At 44.4% G+C, this 19,258-nt stretch overlaps 1 protein-coding gene across 3 annotated transcripts in view; it reads left to right on the plus strand.

The window, feature by feature from the left end:
• The window catches only part of cdin1 (CDAN1 interacting nuclease 1), a 90,135-nt gene that overhangs the window by 51,006 nt on the left and 19,871 nt on the right, over positions 1-19,258 (plus strand). The window lies entirely within an intron of this gene.

Consider the following 19,258-nt stretch of genomic DNA (forward strand, 5'->3'; position numbering starts at 1 on the left):
GACCTCTTGTCATTGTCTCCGAGTAGTACTCACACTCCAGGCATCTGCCAGGGAGTCTCAGAGAGGGAAGCCAGGCCCACGACGTCTCCCTCGAGGAGTTAACGAAGTTTCGTTTTAAAACAAACTGTAGCGACAGTGGAGGTGAAGTGAGGAATGAGGGGTTGTAAAACAGCCGTTTGTGAATTCCGCTTTCTCAGATGATAAGTATTTTTTTCATCTGGTCAGCAAATTTACAAATAGTGCTCAAGTAGAAATCCGTAGTCCTTGGGTTGTACTGGTGAAATGATCTATGATGTGTACCAGAGCATCATTCACACCGTTGTGGCTCAAATAAACCCATATCGTCCCTCTGAGCACCCAGACCGCCCGCCTGCCTGGCCAGTAGGGCTTCTCTTACTCACTCACCGTGTTGACGGCTTCCATAGTGCCAGGCGCCATGGAGACCCCACCTTACAGGTTTAGTAACCAAGTGACCGACACAACAACCCAAGTGTGTTTTGTGTCAGGGCATGGAGGAATAGAATTGAGGGGCGAAAGCGCTCGCGCGCGGCCTATCTCTCCTTGCCTCGTCCATGGCTTCCAAATGCACCGAGCCTGAAAGGTCACACCCAGCGCTCCTACCCCCCTCCTCACAACTTGGCCACTACAGCCCCAACCCTGGCCCCACTCAGCTGTGACGGCCCGCTGACACACAGTGATATGGCGGCCAGTGCCGGAAGGTTCCAGCTACCCCATGCTGTGTCCAGAGACCAGGTAGAGCCAGGCTGTGTGGAGAGGCTGCAGCAGAGCGAACAGCCTTAATTTGTTTGGTTAACTGATAGTTGTCACTTTGTCTAAAAGGTCATAATGGCGAAGTAATATGATTTAATCTGTTTTCCAGCAGTGTGATAATGACAGTTATAATTGACAGCAATTTGTCAGTCTCGTATGTCACAAATATAACTACTTGGATTCTTTTGATGATATTACCGATATTTATATTAAAAGGTAAATTAGGAAACTGAGGTGGAATAGTTTTACAGCAGGAGAGCGTTAAGAATGTGTATAGACAAATGGCTTCCTGATTGACTTAACAGATGCCATCTAACCAAACATCTGCCTTCCAGGGAGGATGATTCAACAATATACTGAGCAGTGAAATGAAAGCGACTAGCAGGATGCCAAGGTCATAATCAACAATGTGTTTTATTTTCTCGGTCTAATATAGTTTTATTTGGAAATGGCATGCTTCCCAAAGGCAGGGGGGATAGAAATGTTCTGAGCTCTGTGGCATTTGATAATGTTGGCGACCCCAAGAACCCAATGTCACTGGAGTGTGACACTCGAAGGACCATCTTTGATGGCTGCCATTTTTAGTGGGCCTCATTAAAGTCCCTTTAAGAAAGTTGTTGACCAGAAAAAAAAAATTGGCCCGGGTTCCAGAACATTCCGAGACCATGAGGGGATGAATGGCGTTTTAATGAGAAAACACTTGAATGAAAACTGTCTCAGTCGATCAAATCTGACATGATATACGAGTCAAAGTTTGAGAGACGGGCCTTTTATTCCTATTAGGTCCTATGATTAGTACCACAGGCAGCACGACACGGCAGCAATAACAGCAGACGGCTGAGACTTCGCCTCTGTGCCCAGTCCAAAGTACATGTAGTCTAGTCTGTTATTGTTATAGTGAGAGGACAATAGTACTTACCCATCTTTTTTAAATGTATTTTAAATTTAACCTTTATTTAACTAGGCAAGTCAGTTAAGAACAAAATCTTATTTACAATGACGGCCTACCCCGGCCAAACTCTAACCCGGACGACGCTGGGCCAATTGTGCGTCGCCCTGTGGGACTCCCAATCACGGCCGGTTGTGATACGTCTACCTGCTTCAACAGAAGCTCTTGGTATTAAACTAGAGTTATGGAATACAACATGGATAAACTGATTGGAAGATGGCATCTCTAAGCCTAAGAACCTAAGAGATCTGTCCATTCCTGTCTTCATTGGTATTCAGTGCAGTGGCCTTGTCGGGGTGCGTTAAGGAACTGACAGTGTAGATCCCATCATGTCAGCCAACAGCCTGGTCAGATAAACGCTGCCGTGTCAAGAAACATGTCAGTTTCTTCAGACCCCACCTTTCCCAGCACCCTTGTAATTTTTAATTGACATTTACTGCTGACATTTTGAATGCGTTCCCTCGTGTTGTTAGGCCTGCATGGCAGAGTCTGAGAGGCATGAGCTGCCCCTGCACTTAGTGCGTGTGTGTGTGTGTCGAAGGGAGGAAGGCAATGAATTTTGGGTCACTGCATTGTTTGCAGTCACAACCATGTCAAGCCAGAGAGCGAGAGAGCGAACAAGAGAAGGGGAGCGAGGGAGGGAGAGAGAATGATGGGGTGACATCATCCTCCCTTCTCTTCTCATTAGCGGTATCATTTCATGTGACGGGTCCTGGAGGGCTGAGGGCCTTTGTGTTTGTCCATTCCTTCATTCACCCATTCTTCAAAGACAGGTTCCAGTGGAGGCAGTCCCAGCCCTTTGGTTTCCCTTCTACGTGACCTTGTAATACCACCGCCACATTGTGGAATGACTTCACTACTCCTGACGGACGTTTCCAGTGATTTGCTTATTTTTTCATGTATTTCCCTCCCTGCCTTTTAACCGAACTTCAGCACACAGGGCTCTCGCTTTAATTGTTCTTTGTTTGCCCTCCAGCCTTAAAAAAGGAGGGCCGGCTGTGTATTTCCTCGAAACGAAAACACAACATAACTAATTTTCCCTCCAAAGCCCTCACCAACAGCATTCATCATCCAAACAATAGTCTTGCCAACACACTAACCTCATAATAAACCCCTCTTCAGCGGAGTGAAGGGTAATGACGCTGAGCCCTCGCTATGAGGCTCCGCGAGACGAACGGAGGAAGAGACTGGCGTGTCCAGGCCCAGTGCCTGGATGAGATGGCACGGCATTGCCACTGCAGCCATTGGTCTCCTCTACCCATCAATCTTTTGCTGCTGGCGTTCCAGACTCCGAGCCAGGCAGAGAGAGAGACAGAGGCAGCCTACTGAATGGGCAAATAATTGAGTTATCAATCTCCCCCAACTATCCAGAGTTGCATAAAAATTATTCACCTGCCATTGAATATTACACAAATAATGAGCCTCCTGTGTGTTTTAGGAGAAGTGGGTGAGGTTTCCTAAGGAACTGCCCCTGTCGTTCCTCCATGATAATGTAAATCAATTGTTGGCAAAGGTATCCTAATAAATGCTGGGTGGTGGGGATGTGTTTGTTCTAGATGTATAGTCATTTATTATGCAGACGTTGGTTGGCAATTAGCCTTTGTTTGTGTATCTGAATGTGCTCTGGCGGTCTGTCATGATTTACAATGCTGTACGATACGGGTTGCAATGGTTTTGTTTGACTCGTTGATTTAGGCCATCTTGTTTGGGTGTCTTCTGAATGAATGATTTGTGTATATCGTTTCTCTGAGAGGAGACGGGGGACTGGGCTGAGGGGTGAATGTCCGTCTGGGATGCCAGAGTCTCTCCTCTGATCTGGCCATTGGTGTTACTTAAAAGAAGCATTTCTGACAGGGGGATACAAAGTGCTGATATCCGTTCTCCCTCCATCTATCTGACGCTTGTTGTCCAATTATTCTTTAGGCCTGTCTGTTTTTCAATCATTTCCCAGACCCTCAAGTAAATCATAATGTAGCCTCGGTTTTACCAACACATCTCACTTTATCTCTAAATGATAATGCATCGGCTAAACAAACCCCCAAAATCTCATTTTCCACAACAAAAGCCTTTTTCAGTCATTGTGATATGATATTGGTACAGATTAAAAGGGCAAGTGTAGAACTAAATAATTAGATTCCGGCTTCATCCCCCCTCCCACCACCACACCATACAGGACGATGAACAGCCTTTGTGGAAATCAGGGTGATCGCCGGCCCACTCTCTCGCTTCTACCCAAAGTTAATCAGCTGTGCAATTCATAAACTGCAAATGTGTCAGAGTTGAAAATGTTAGCATTCCTAATGGAGGCTTGAAAAGGTTACATCTGATAAGAAGCTGTCAGACTTCCACAAAAAAACTGATTTATGGCGTTATAATGGGACAATATGGCTCATTTCTCCCTCCTATGAAACAGGGGTGAAGACTTTTGGGTTTGCCATATGCATCATCACGTTGACCGCTTGCCTGTTGTTGACGTAGATGAAACGCACTCTCTCTCTCTCCCAGTAGTGTCTTCTTCCTGCCTCTTTGTTCTAATGATGTCATACTGTTTCATATTATGATATTGTCTACAGGTTACGCATAGTTTCCACATTTTCAAAGCACATGTCAATGCTCATTCTTAAAGATCCACTATGCAGAAATGTCTCCACCGTTTCCTGGTTGCTAAAATTCTAATAGTTCACCTAATTTCAATTTATTCGATAAAACGAGCAAGTGTAGTGTAGAGAATCATTGTACCATCTAAACCACTGAGAAATATATTTTCCATAACCACTAATATAGTATTTGCAGCTGTTTGAAGCTGGTGTACAAAACCGAAAGTAAAAGATCAAAAATCAAACTTAAAAATGGAAAGCATAGAAATATCACAAACAGAAGAGATCTACTGCTTCTTAGATTTGCTTTCACTGTGAATGACAGATCTTTCCCCCATAAATGAACAGAATCTGGTAAATCTGCTCCGTGACACCTTGACTAACGAACAGATAGAGAGCTGTTTTATGTTAGATTTTATATTAGTTGACACAGCTGCAATCGGACATCTTGATTAATTTCAGAACTTTTTCCAATTATTTCAGACACAACTGTGTGCTACCGTTTTTACAGCAGAAATTGCATGATAATTCTGTTATAGTCTTAGCATGGTCAATCTGATAGCCCTGACATCAAATTAAAATTTGAATGTAAGAAATTGCTATAGTGTGTTCATTTTTTAATGGATATGTCCATCATTTTGTGGTACATCCTTAAGCAGCAAGGCCAGGAATGTCTAATTAATACATTGTAATGACTTGCTCTCTTGTGGACAAGCCTTGTTGCGTTCAGTTGATTATGTATCTGTCTCTATAGGAAAGTGTTATGGTTGGACACTATGAGATACAGGATAAGGTATGTTTGGTTAGGAGAGTATCCTTTGCATTTGTGTGTACAATACACAGTGTGTGTGTGTGTGTGTGTGTGTGTGTGTGTGTGTGTGTGTGTGTGTGTGTGTGTGTGTGTGTGTGTGTGTGTGTGTGTGTGTGTGTGTGTGTGTGTGTGTGTGTGTGTGTGTGTGTGTGTGTGTGTGTGTGGGTGGGCAGTTTATGTGTAAATGGGAGTGTACTTTTGGCCCAGTGGCAGAAGCAAAGCGGGGCCATCATAGAGCCAGAGCAGATAGAGGTTGTCACCTGAGTGGGGGCCGCAGCCAGCGCTGATCCGATGAGGCAAGACATTACAGGGCCGTCCTCGGGAACAGGGCCCCGTGCCTCTGGGGTGCCAATGTGACAGGGACAAGACCTGTGCCACACCGCACCTCGCCACCTCACCTCGCCACGAGAAACATGTGCAAAGAGGACAATAGGCACCGTTGGGCCATTCCAAGACTGTGGCGATAGTGATGTTGATTCACAGTGTAGTGGTTCCTTTCTGAGAAGGACTCCTGTAATTTTCAGCGACGATAGTCCTACGTTAAGAGGACATACTGGAGTGATTGTGTTACTTCTTTACGGACAATGTTTTTATACAAAGTCCAGGTGTGGATGAGTTAATTTGACCCATTCACTGTGAAAGTGTTGACATCAGCTTTTCTGGGTAGAAATGTCCGTAGTCCTCCCGACATCGTCTTATCCTCCCATTCATAATGTTGTGGATACCCCATGTGGAGTTGGAACGTGCTCCATTTGATTGTTTCCTTTGTTACAACATCCTCTCGGAGAATATACCACAGCTAGAAAAACAAGTCCACAATGGAGGTCCCCCGGGGCTTCCAGAGAGAGTCTTTCGGGCCACAGCTGTAACACATCACACCGAGCTGGAAAGCTACATCGACTCCTGTATAACACGAGCAACTCCGAAATACTAATGGCAAATGACAAGTAGGCTTGATGCTTTAAGGATTTCATGCTTTTAAGGACGCACATTTTGGTGCATTGTTTAAGGCGTCTGGGGTGTAATCCTCAACACTTCAGGTCTCCAGCAGCCTGGGGATTTAACCGCTTGGCGTTAAGCCTCCATGTCACCTATTTATTTGACTGGGTTTTGTCTCTGCCTGCCTGCGCATTATCCAAATTTGCCGTTTAACGTTGAGGGCGGCTGCGAGTGGCTTTGGCACGGCGGGCGGTGTGTTGACACGAGCAGCGGGACACAAAGAGTCACCCCAGCGTTAGGGGGATATCCGCAGCCTTGCCGTGTGACAGTTAGTTTAAGACGGAAAAGAAAGCCTTCAGTAAATGGAAGAGGCAACATGAGCAACGAGCCTCATGCCTCACCAACAGATTTCTGTTTGGCTGCGGAACTTCTCTCTCTCTGAAAATGAACAAACATGTTTTTGTCAGCCTTCACGATTTATGTCATCAAGACTTGTAGAGCCATGCGTGTTATTTAACAACAACAACAAAAAGTATTTTTCTTCTTCTTCTATGGTTGACCTTCCGGGTTTCATTCCAGGCAGAAGCCAGCAGCATTTGTCATCCCTGTGAGATCCTGTCTAGGGGGCGCCGCACAGAGAGGAGTGGGCCTGGATTAGAATGGCTTTTTTGTAAAAAACCCAATTATACAGGAGAATTCTGATGGCTGGAATGGTTTTGAGCAAACGCGGGCCCCTGACCCTCCCCCCAAAGACATTGGGGCCCGGTCGTGTTAGAACCGACGTGACGGGAGACGTGCACTGTTATTTCCCTGACACAAAGATTGCCTTGTGAAAAATGGTGTGTGCACGCCGAGCAGAACGACCACTCAATCCACTGTATATCACACCACACACAGGCCAGTGGACACACACATTGCACACGTTGCTGTCGGAAATGTCTGCATGTATAGAAAGCTACAAAGAGATGGCTGAAGATAGTAGGATAATTATGGCTGTGTGGGCTGGGTGTTGTCATATGAAGGCTGTGCTATTCTAGCATGCTGACTCAAGCCATTGTAGGCAACGGCAAGGGTGGCTTGAATACATTTCTATATACACACACATACTGTTAGGAGAGGGTTGTTATAATGTAATGTATTTCTAAGGGCCCTCAGATAAAACCCCTGTAAGTGTTTTATTTTATGTGGCTCCACAGTGGGCTTTAATAGCAGCCCAAAGTCAGAAACTTTGAAACGGCTTAATTGTGGGGCTACGGGTGCAGAGGAGGGCAGAAAAGGCCCATCAGCTATATCCCTCTATTGTACACAGAGGGCTAAGGAGAGCACTGGACCATGAGCCTCGTGGCTGTCAAGAGGAAATGGAGGCGGAAAGAAGGGGATCCATACCCTGCCTGCTCCACGTTCTCCGGCATGGCTTTACAGCTAAAATATACCAAATTGAACGGAAACAATCTGGGCTTTTGTTTTTCTATCTACCAACATTCCCGTGACATTTGAGGAATTGCATTAGGTGTAGAGGGAGAGGTGTCCCCCCCCCCCCCCTTCTCTTTCTCTCTCTCTCCGGTTGAAATGGAGAGACCGCTTTTTGTGGAGGATTAATTTTCCCCCTGGTATTTTTGATATTCATAGCCACTTGCATGTAAGTCTGATTTTACAGTATAAAGTATGGTAATAAAGTGGTGATGGTTAAGTTCATCTTCATTTTCACGTAATTTGTTGATATATTCATTTTTGGTCTTATATTTATATATTAATCTGATAAGGACAGACCACTAAATGCGAATATTTACATTAGTTTGAGTCTCCCCCCCCCCCCCCCCCCAAAAAAAAAAAATCCATGTGTTGAATAAATGTAATAATCTAGAGAACATAAATGTTTTTCCTTTTTTGTTTGTTTTAAAATAGCAACTCTCTAACACAGTTGTCACTCATGGTCTTCCTAGACCCATCACTCATAGTGTGGTGTGGTGCTGTGAGCTGGTGATTAGTTCTTTCTAGATAAAGCCACATAACTGCTTCCTGTTTCTAGACCCACTGTACCTTTGCTCAACCCTGTACTTTTTCTGCTGTGTATTTCCCTTCACCCCCCTCTGGGTTTTCTGGGCACCCGTGTCGTACATTTCCCCAGTTACACATCTTGACGTTATAATCAAGGACCAGATAAATTACGCTGTAGAAGATTTCTTTTCCTAATCTGGAACAAATTTAGTACAAAGTGGAACAATGTGGTACGTACCACTCTGCCGTGTCCGCCCACACACTACAGTGTGTAATAATTCAGCCTGTGATGTTTTCCTAGATCTCTTTTCTGTTACAGTGTGACCTCTGTGTGTACTGACCTCAGAGAGTCACACACATGAAGGTCCTTGGCTGATTTGTACCCGAAAAGGGTCTTTTGAGACTCAAAGGGCGACTCGGGGTCAACCAAAAGTTGTTGTTTTTTCTCGTGTTTTTTTTTTTTTTTTTTTTTTACAGAACCCATGGTTGCCGAGAGGTCTTCTTGAATAAATCACAATTAGCGAACAGCCTTCGCTATGAAGCCACTCTGACTAATAGGAGGGTTATAAACGAAACTCTGAGAAAATAAATGTCACCAAACACCAGTCGCTCCTTATTTCCAACCTAATCAACAATGTCAGGAGAATAAATTCATTTCAGATATTTGCAATCATTTTTTTTTTATTTAGTTCATGTTATATTGTCTCCCATTGTTCAGTATCCTGTAATCAGAATGGTGTTCAAATGTGAAGCTTTTCAAAAAATGAATCAATATACAGTTAAGATGAGCAGTTTTTCATTATTTTGCCTCCTTTACCTACCTTGGGCTCTTTTAGCTTACCTGCACTTGAGTAATACATCTAAAGTGTATCTACAATGAAATACAAAATGTAGATGTAATGTATTAGGTAAGAGCAGTTCTACATGTAACTGTAACCCTGACATTGTTTGATGGATGTACCATAACGCAATATATTCAGAAACGGCTAAAAGGCGGTTGTGTTATATTACTGTATTATTTCTCAATAATGATATTAACAGGGCTGTCAGATAAATAGATACACCCATGTAATAATACACGTTAGTACTTGTCTTTATTTCTACACTGGCTTGGCATTTGCTGAAGAGATTCAGCAAAACCAAGTCCCCCCCCCCGTGACCCTGCTCCCAGCACTCTCCTCTCCCGTCTCTGGTTTGAGTTTCACGTCTCTCGCCGGCCTGATTGCCTGATAGTTTTAACATCCCTGCCCTCGTAGCCATCGGTGGGAGTGGCGTGTTAATCAAAGACACATGAGGATCTGGCGTCCAAGCTTTGACATTCTGATTTCACTCATCAATTCTGGAGGTCTAATGTACAATATCTATCAGGTCAACAGATTAGCCTCTTCGAAAGCCTCGCACATTATATAAACGATTAGGTGAAAGGCAGTCGGGCACTAATCTAAATCTCCTATGATAAATGGGTCCCTCCAACCAGAAGTCCTTGACTACAGATATGTCCTGGTAATGTTCTTTATTATTTTTGTGGGCCGTAAATGAGGCCCAGAGTGCAGACCTTTGTGGCCGGGGCTCGAAAGGGTTAACGGAATGGTATGATCCACTGTAATGTTTCATCAGATGCGGGAGGTTGAAACGGACAAGGCAGATATCCCATCCACTCCTTTGGCCTGATGCCCGAGAACCGAGGCAGACACATATATATATATATATATATATATATATATATATATATATATATATATATATATATATATATATATATATATATATATATATATTTTTTTTAACAAGTGAAACACAAACTCTGTCCGAGTTTGGGGCTTTGAGCGACTCCCTTTGAATGGCGGCCGCGGAGACGTCAAAGAAATCCATTTCTCATTTTGAGGGATTTCTCTATCAGCTGGCGTGTAGGCTTGCGAGTCTTGGTCCATGTTAAACCCAGGGTCGGTCTCCTCAATGACGGCTGTATGTTTTACGGTGACCAGTCTTATTTTTATTATGGCCGTCTGTGTGTCAGGAAGGTTAGAAATGAGGGGGCAGAATAGAGTTGTCTGGTGAAAAGGACTCTGATCAAAAGTGCCACTTCGATTTGAGCACAGCTGCGGCTAAGCCAAGGCTGGCTCGCTGTCCAGCCCGTTCACGTTCTCCTCTCCTCAGACTGGAATGAATGTGAAAACAATTGACTTCAGACAGAGTTGGGCCCGTCCATTTCTGATCCCAGCAGCAACTCCCACTCACTCAGTCAATGTGAGCTTTATCATACTGTAGTTTTTGTCATGCACTCAATTTTCAGATACTGTTTCAGAAACTTATAGTTTTAGCTTTTAGTTCACCGGCTCAATACTTTCTTCCTTCTGTGTGGGTCGACAAAAATGTCATCATCTCGTTATGAAGAACAAACCTTAGGTCAACCATGACAACATTGACTTCACAGAGAGTATTATTCAATTCTGACTGTCTTGTACTGTTAATTTGAATCACATTTGAAAAATAGGTTTCTTGATTGCATTGGCATAGGAAAGGGCAGTCCACTACACCTCTCCTAATTTGGCGTTAAGGGGGTTTAGCAGCTTGGGGAACTCTATCCTCTGAGTTGCTGACAGTCCACAGCCTCCTGAGTCCCCACTAAGCAGGGTGTCGCGGTCAGAGAAAAGACTACCAGCTCCGTTTTGAGTAATCGTTGTGGTTTGAATTAGAAAAGGGGAAAAATTATCTGAATAATGATGGCAAAACATTTTGCCTTCAGCTGCCTGGGTGAAACTAAACACGCTGGTGTAAAACTTTTAAGCAGCTCTTATTTTCCCGTTTTTCTATTGTAGCGCAGAGTTCATGGGAAACTCGCCCCGAGGTTACCTGCTGCCTAAGTGATGGGGGAAAAATTGTCATGGCCACAAGAATGTTTTTGTAGTTAGTTGAAATATGACTAACCTTGTCAAATGTCATTTTGAATGAGAAAGCAAACATATTTTAATCAACGTTTTTAAAACGGGGCTTTTTAAACCGTTGACTCCGGCAGAAAGGGGTCAGCTAATTGCTTCGTTTGATGTCATGTTTGGTCTCCTTCCCCATTTTGATGCCACTGCGTGGAAAGTTATACTCTCACCCCTCCTCCACACACACACACACACACACACACACACACACACACACACACACACACACACACACACACACACACACACACACACACACACACACACACACACACACACACACACACACACACACACACACACACACACACACACACACACACACACACACACACTATTTCTTATACACACACACACACACACACGCCAAGCAAATGGAAAACTACTGAAAGGTCTTAACATGCTCAACGCTGTAATCTTCTCCAAGTGTATGCTGCTATTTCCTGTCGGCCCTCTTCTCAACTTCAACCTCCAACTCTTCCCTGCATGTATCACCCTTCCCACACTGCTCTGACAGGACTGGAGGGGGACCAACAATGTCCCTCAGGGCTCGGTCCTCAGTCCGTGTCAGTCTCCTGGCTGGCTCGCCACCACATCACCCCTGGTCTCTCTCCACACCATAGCTAAACACGGAGGGAGTGCTCCCTGCTATGCCCTCCAGCGGGCTCGGCTCAGTCTTTAACTACACAACGGCCCGTATCGCTTTGGCTCTCATAATTACTGTTTTAACAGCACAAGAGGAGGGGGAATATACATTGTAAATTGTGTTTGACAACGTGGGTTTAGTGGTTTTGTCGTGGCTTGTCTTGAGTTATTAGTCAGACTTCCACAGATAAGGCCTGATGCTGAACATACCATGGTGACCATTGTAGGAGCAGGGCCTTATCACTCCCATTGATTTAGGGCAAGCCCCCTGTGACAGAGGTCGCTGTGCACTAAAGCTATCCATCATCCAGGTTTGATTTCTGTTCAGGCCTGTCTCCAGGTTGTCTACATGTAGACAGTCTGCTTGACACTAGGGCGGAGGGTTGGGTTGGGAGGGTGGCGCAATGTGGAGTTTACGCAAACAGCCTGTTTTAAAACATACAAGTAGTGATCACTTAAAGGAACATGTGGTTATTGGTTGACTTGTGTATTTTAAATGGGTGATTAAGAGTGATTTGAACATGAGAAGGCCCTGTTTGTTTAGTTGGATTTAAAAGACTGGGCTGATCCATAGCCTATTTATCCCACCCTACAATGGCCTGTCAGATGTGGACCAATATTACCTTAATCCTTCATACCTCACAACAAGCTACATCTAATGCATTTATTAATCAGATATGTGTAATTGTAGATTCTGATGCTTTTCCCACACTTTATTTCCCCAAGGCTCCAAAGCTGTAGGCTATCCCATATAGATATTTGCTTTTTGAGATATTTGAGATGTTCAGATTTTCCACTATTTAAATGCAAATGCAAATTTTGTACCCAATGATAAATAATGTTATCCCGAAACTCTGTAGAACAGTATTTTCTCTTAGCAGGGGTATTTTCCCCCCACTCGTCTCAAGATGGGTGTTTATTGCTGTTAGTGTCGTTCATGGCCAGACTTGTAACTTTTGGCTTAAATGTTGTATTTACTCTGGCGTCGATTTAGGAAATCATACTTTCAAATATGCTGTGATTCGTAATATTGATTTGTCATGAAAGTTATTTATTGCACTTTTATTTTCCTACTGCTGCAGAAGTCGTAAAGCTGTCAAAGGCTGTCCTGGAGTGTGATTGTATTTTTTTTTGGTACTTTTAGTGATTTTAAAAGGTTTTGAAATCGCTGTATTGAGTGCTTTAGAGAACGGTACTCCAGGCAGAAGGTAATGGCTTTGTTGGTTTTGTGGAAAATGTCTTTGTAGCCAACGTGTTATGGCGCTGCTCTGCTCACTCTCTCCCTTCAGAAGATGCCATAAGTAATTATTCAGTCTAATCAAAACCGTGTCCAGTAGTTTGAGAACCCCTGGATTTATACGGTGGATTTCTGTTCAATACAAGGGCAGCTTAAAAAATGTTTTATGGTTCTCTACTCACATTATATTCTCTCCTCAAGCCCCTCTAAAATGTGTCACATCCCATTACACAAATGTGGATATGCTAAATTATCGAGGAGGGTTCTTATGCTGAATATCTTCTGGATATCTTGTTCCCTTCTCTCTCTTTCCCCTCCAGTTTGCTGAGGGTTGGCTTGTTGGCTGGGGGAAATGTAGGTCTTTAACTCTGGGAAGTTGTCTTGAATTTTCTCCCTTTCGGAAGATGATGTGTTTTTGCAATTCAAATATTTGCTCATTCTCCTCTCCAGCTCTGAGCCCCTTTGATGCAGGGAAGTTCTATCAGGCCCAATGACAGTGTGAGTGTGCAAGCCTGACAGCGCCAGAGCCACACTATTTCTAACCGCATATTTAAATGGCAAGGAAATACGACATCTAAAATGCATGCAAATGACTGCATGTTTTGCATGCTGATATGTTGGTGATTTGGAGGCTTGCGATATTCAGGCGGTGTGCAATACGTGCAGAGCTTCAACCACGTTCATTTAGTTAATGTGGTTTGTGTGTTGTGCTTGATCTCTTTCTAAACCAACGTTTCTCGAGAGGGGGCCCGGAATTTGGTAGATTTACTTTTGATGAAAGGGTTGGTTCATGTTTTTATGGCTTTAAGTGGGAAGACACACATACATTAGGCCTATATTGAGGAGCAGATCACTGATGCTTTTGGGATATACACTCATCACCTTGGTTCACTCAGAATGCCATTGATATCTCTGGTCACACCTGATCTATTTATTCAGGCAAGATCTAAGAAAGATTCCAACCCCGTGGTCTCCTTTTCCTGTTATTCCATGTTTTTTCTGGATCATTTCCGTACAGGTTCTGGGAGCGTGCACCATCTTTGCAATAGTGTCTGCAGGATTCTGAAAGCAGAGACCCATATTCATGTCTTTATTGCCTGTTCTTGCCCTTCACCACAGACCAAACCCAAGACGCACAAAGCACTAAATGGGCCTACAGCGTCCTCCTCCTCCTTAATGTACAGAAGATATAAAATAATGAATTGAATTGTCATCTCCACGACCAGCCGTTGCACTCCGCACCCTATAATTCCAACCTTTTCTCCCCCTCTTCCCCTCCTATTTTTTTTCCTTCTCTAAACAGCAATTAATCTCATTTTTTTGTCCAATTTCCACCCCGCTCCTGAAGTCAGAGCGAGTCCCCTGTTTTGTTCCTCTTTGGCTTGGTTCCTGTGCATAGTCATTAAAGGCCCAATTAATGTCACCCTTTAGCTGAAGAGTGCTCATTTTTATTGGGGAGCTGACAGTCGCATCCATGAGTGGCGCAGTGTAATATGCATTAATTGCCCCGTAACACTGGTAATTACCAGTTCTTCAAGCCTCTCAGTAAACTGTCATGCCCAGACACGACTGCTTTGAAATAGATTACTCATTAGGGGGACCTGCCCTGTTTTCCAATGGGGGCTCACTGTGTTGCCATAAAAAAATAATTCTGGTGCTCTTGAACAAATAGTTGCCAAGAGCAATTTCCTATTACAACTTCCTGGTGACGGGTCCTCCTCTCTCTCTCTCGCTCTCTCTTTCTCGGTCTCTTCTCTCTCTCTCTCCTTCTGTCTCCTCTCTCCTCTCCTCTCCTCTCCTCTCCTCTCCTCTCTCCCTCTCCTCTCCTCTCTCTCCTCTCCTCTCTCTCTCTCTCCTCTCCTCCTCTCTCCTCTCTCCTCTCTCCTCTCTCTCTCTCTCCTCTCCTCTCTTCTCTCTCTCTCTGTTTGTGCTGCCTTTTCAGCCGTCACTGGAGGTGAGGGGTCAGTAAGGTTGAGACGGACGTCCATCACTGATCTTAAAGAAAGGAAAGCCGTTTATTCATCATACATTCACCTGCTTTGGTGCTTTCATTTTCACCTTTTGTGTTGAGCTTAGTTCTTATTCCCCAGTACTAATACTGTATTTTCTTTGCCCCGTTTAATTATACGGCGATTTAAAGTCATCCTTTAACGAGTATAAGGAATATATAGGAATTTTCCATTTCTTGTTGCATTTGGTACATTTCTTCACCACCGTCTTTGCAGATTTCTTGTTCAGATTGTGAGGTTGGCCTTACCTTGGGACTGTGTGGGCTCTGCTCATTGTCCTAAACCTAACGTTGTTGCTCACTTCACTAAATGTGCCCCACACATCACGTGACAGATAGGAAAGACTTGATACCGAGTGCAAATAAATGATAAACAGTTGGAAGGGAATAACATGGTGTTGACGTTGTCGTGATAAGATACTGTACTGGAGGAAGGACAGGCCAAATGAACAGGGTCAGCTGTCGCACGTCCTCCACGGCTAAAGGTGTTGGCCTGTTTAGTCATGCTAGAAACAATATTTAGATTTCGCCAGAGCCTCCTAAATGCTCCAAGTGTGCACTGGGCAGGATTCTCTCTCTTCCCCACTATTTTCACAAAACACCTTTTTGTCATTACTCATTTAGCTCAGCTAAGGAAATCCCAGTATGTGAAGACCATGAGAAAAGCCTCCCTTGTGCATACACAAGCGTACGAGACACACACACACACACACACCACTTTTGTTTTATCTCCCTCATAGCACCTGCTTCAGGCAATCTGCTCCCACTCCTCTTAAATGAATGTTGTCACGACCCTTCAGATTCTCACCCGGCTATGTGCTAATGAAAGGAGATGGTACAATTTGAAGTGACCAGGTAGGAGCCAGCAGAGCCAGCAGTGCACAGCTGAACCAGGGAAAAGGATAGGGCACACAGACACACTGGCAGGGAGACAAAAGACAAGCTAACCGTTAGTCCTCTCTCTCGCTGATATACGCATTAAGCTTGTCATTAATACCACCCAGATCTGTGTGTGTGCGTGTGCGTGTGTGTGTGTGGCACACGCACATTTGCACGTGCTGCTCTGCGTTCATCTGTGTTGGTTGAGCACTTATTGAATTGTTTATGACAGGCTTAATTGGGCTAATTGAAGACATTAAGATTACCTGTCAGCCTTGTGTATTCAAACTACCCGTCCGTCTGACAACTAGTGACAAGTGAGGGACCCCGTAGCATCCGTCATGATGGCGCTGTTCCAAGCGGTAATGGGGACAATAGGGGCCACTCTAATTTGACGTGGACAGCCTCTTCTACCACGCGTTGTGGAGGGGGGGCTAGTTTGGCCTAATGGAGTCCCCTTTGGCATCCTGACAGACCGATGAGGCAATTTGAAGGGGAAAGTCAAAGGGGCTCCAGTGTTTAGGGACATGAGAGAGAAGCCATTCGAGGGCAGTGGCCTTAACGTGGTGAGAGACAGACGGAGGGGGGAGATGGGTGTGGGTCTGTGTGTGATGGCATACAGTGACCACCGAGCAGTATGTAGGATGCAATATCTTTGTCTCAGGACTGACAATTGTCATTTGCTGCAGCTAGTAAGTTATCGTCCACATATGTCAATGTCTAAACACTGCTCCAATGCAAGGCCTGTATTTAGCTCTATATCTGTAGATACTTCCTCAAGATGACAACTTTGGCCCATTCCACTGCATGTTGGTCTGAATTGGTATGTTATTCTTCTTGACATAGAAATGGGGGACTTTCCACACATGCACCACTGTCAGCAGGCTTGGGTTGCCAGGTCTTAGCCAGAGAGCTTTCTATTCTTCCTGTCAGGGAATGTGCTGCTGTTCTCTACTAGCCCCCCTCCTTTGTGAGCGTTATGTGTGTGTGTGGGGGGGGGGGGTTGCTTTGCGGTGTCATCGCTACGACAGATCAACGCTCTCATCCCCGGAGATCCCCCTGTTTGTTTTTCCTTCTTTCCAAAAGGGGTTAAACTGTCAGGTTGACAACTCGCTAGACTCTCCACTGCCCTCCACCTGTCCCCCTTCATCCCCAAACCAGTGAAAATCAATACCAGATTGCCCGAGGACCACTGTTTTGGCGTCTGCCTGACCCCTGGATGTCCCCCCCCCCTCTTCTCTCTCCCGTTCTTTCATTACATATAGTGGTGTGTTTAACTTCCAGCCTGATCCCTCGCCTAATTAGTTTCGCTGGGTCCAGGTCGAGTAGTCTTTCTCTCCTTTTCTCTCTCTCTCTCTCTCTCTCTCTCTCTCTCTCTCTCTCTCTCTCTCTCTCTCTCTCTCTCTCTCTCTCTCTCTCTCTCTCTCTCTCTCTCTCTCTCTCTCTCTCTCTCTCTCTCTCTCTCTCTCTCTGTGTGTCTCTCTCTGTGTCTCTGTCTCTCGCTCTCTCTGTGGCGCTTTGAAGGGACACAGGCCTGGGAGTAATAAAAAGGGCAAATCCCCACACACATACACACTGACAGACGCACACACACACACACTCACTGATGCACAGACAGAAACCCCAGGAGAGGCTTGAGCAGGGATCTTTGTTTTGTTTTCTTAGCAAATTGTTTAAAACTACAATGAAATTTGATTTGCACCCCAGATCATCAGAGAAAACACTGGCGGTATCCCATGTAGCCCATCGCTAATGGAAAGTTGTGCTTGGACTAGTCCCAGGCCTGCTCTCTCTTCTGGGATAGTGTTGCATTTTGGGAGGCCTACTGATGACCACTACTGATGACAAGTGATGGGGTTTGACGATGTAGTGTTTTGACAGTATCTCAATATTATTTTTGTGCTAGTTTGCTGTACCTGCACCAAAACGCCAGTATTTTTCCTTCATAGCTTGTTCTCCATCTGCTTTTTAAATATGGGGCAAATTTGTTTCCGAGACTTTAAATGACCGTTCAAAGCTCGTTTTCTCATGTCTGGTGAGCAACATGTTTAGAAGATCAAATCGTAATAAAATCACAGTATCATATCTTAATACATATAGAATCGTGAGAAATTCAATGTATATCGTATTGGTACCGAAGTATGGTGATATGGTGATGTCCCTGGCAGTTCCCTGCTCTACTGATGACCTCAAATCCAACTGGCTCAAGGTTAAACCACGTGGAGTGACCACCATCCTGTTACAAAGTGGACATGAACATCTATGTGTTTATACTGAACAAAACTATATACGCAACATGAAAGATTGAACTAAGTTACAGTTCATATGTATAAGGAAATCAGTCAATTAGAATACATTCATTAGGTCCTAATCTATGGATTTCACATGACTGGGAATACAGATATGCATCTGTTAGTCACAGATACCTTTAAAAGAAATGGGCCTAAGGGTGTTGTCACAGTATCTCTGTGCATCCAAATTGCCATTTGATAAAATGCAATTGTGTTTGTTGTCTAGTTTATGCCTGCCATACCATAACCCCACCACCACCACCATGGGGCACTCTGTTCACAATGTTGACATCAGCAAGCCGCTCGCCCATGTGACGCCGTACATGTAGTCTGCGGTTGTGAGGCCGGTTGGAGGCACTGCTACGTTTTCTAAAACGACGTTGGAGGCGGCTTATGGTAGAGAAATGAACAACCACTTTTCTGGCAACAGCTCTGGTGTACATTCCTGCAGTCAGGACTCAAAACATGAGACATCTGTGGCATTGTGTTGTGTAACAAAACTGCACATTTTAGGCCTTTTTATTGTAATGATCATGCTGTTTAATCAGTTTATTGATATGCCACACCTATCCGGTGGATGGATTATCTTGGAAAAGTAGAAATGCTCACTAACAAAAAATGTAAACAAATGTGTGCACAACAGTTTAGAGAAATCAGCTTTTTGTGTGTATGGACATTTTCCGGGATCTTTTATCTCAGCTCATGAAACTTCGGACCAACACTTTACATGTTGCGTTATTACTTTTCCTCGTCAGTGTAATTAAGTTATGTACTCTAGGAATATGTCGTCTTTGTAATATTTCAACTTTTGTTACTGTAGATAATATGGATCACGTTATCATTCAAGGTAAATAGTTGATTTAGCTAAGCCACTGATATCGGAGTACTTTTTGTGTTGTGTGTGTGTTGTGTGCGTGCGTGCGTGTGCCGACCACATGCCCAGGTGCTGCCGCTGGAGAGACCCAGCGACGTGTAGACTTCTTGGTCTCCTCTCCCTGGGGCTACAAGTACCTTACAGGAATGTAAACAAAGTGCTGAGTAAGCAGACCACTTTCTGTGGACATTTATTCCTGCATCGTCCGCTCTAAATACCCAGGCACCCCAACCCGAGCTTGTCCCAGATTCTGCACAGAGCCACCATACTAACCGCTAACTCCAGACTAGACCACGTTCCAAAGCTTACTGTCAAGCAGTGGATGG

Source organism: Oncorhynchus gorbuscha, linkage group LG17 (genome assembly GCF_021184085.1).
Source record: "Oncorhynchus gorbuscha isolate QuinsamMale2020 ecotype Even-year linkage group LG17, OgorEven_v1.0, whole genome shotgun sequence".
Taxonomy (NCBI): Eukaryota; Metazoa; Chordata; class Actinopteri; order Salmoniformes; family Salmonidae; genus Oncorhynchus; species Oncorhynchus gorbuscha.